A 269-nucleotide genomic window follows, 5' to 3' on the forward strand; every position below is an offset into this window, starting at 1 on the left:
GGGGCTCCTTCCTGTGCGGAGCCCCAGACCCCAGTACGGGCTCTCTATAGCAGCGACAGCCCCCTATCGCTGCCAACAAAGCCAAGAACTCGAGCCCACTGCGGAGGCCGGCCGGGGCGGCTCCCGGGGCCTGGATCCCACCCGACCCACCTCTCACGGACACAGCAGGACGCACCTTGCAACGCTCGATCTCCCACCGGACACTTTCGGGAGTTGCCTCCGGGCCACCGTCCTGGGGGCCGCTGTCCTCCAGGCTCCCGGACAGGGTC

Source organism: Buceros rhinoceros, unplaced genomic scaffold (assembly GCF_000710305.1).
Source record: "Buceros rhinoceros silvestris isolate BGI_N320 unplaced genomic scaffold, ASM71030v1 scaffold44153, whole genome shotgun sequence".
Classification (NCBI taxonomy): Eukaryota; Metazoa; Chordata; class Aves; order Bucerotiformes; family Bucerotidae; genus Buceros; species Buceros rhinoceros.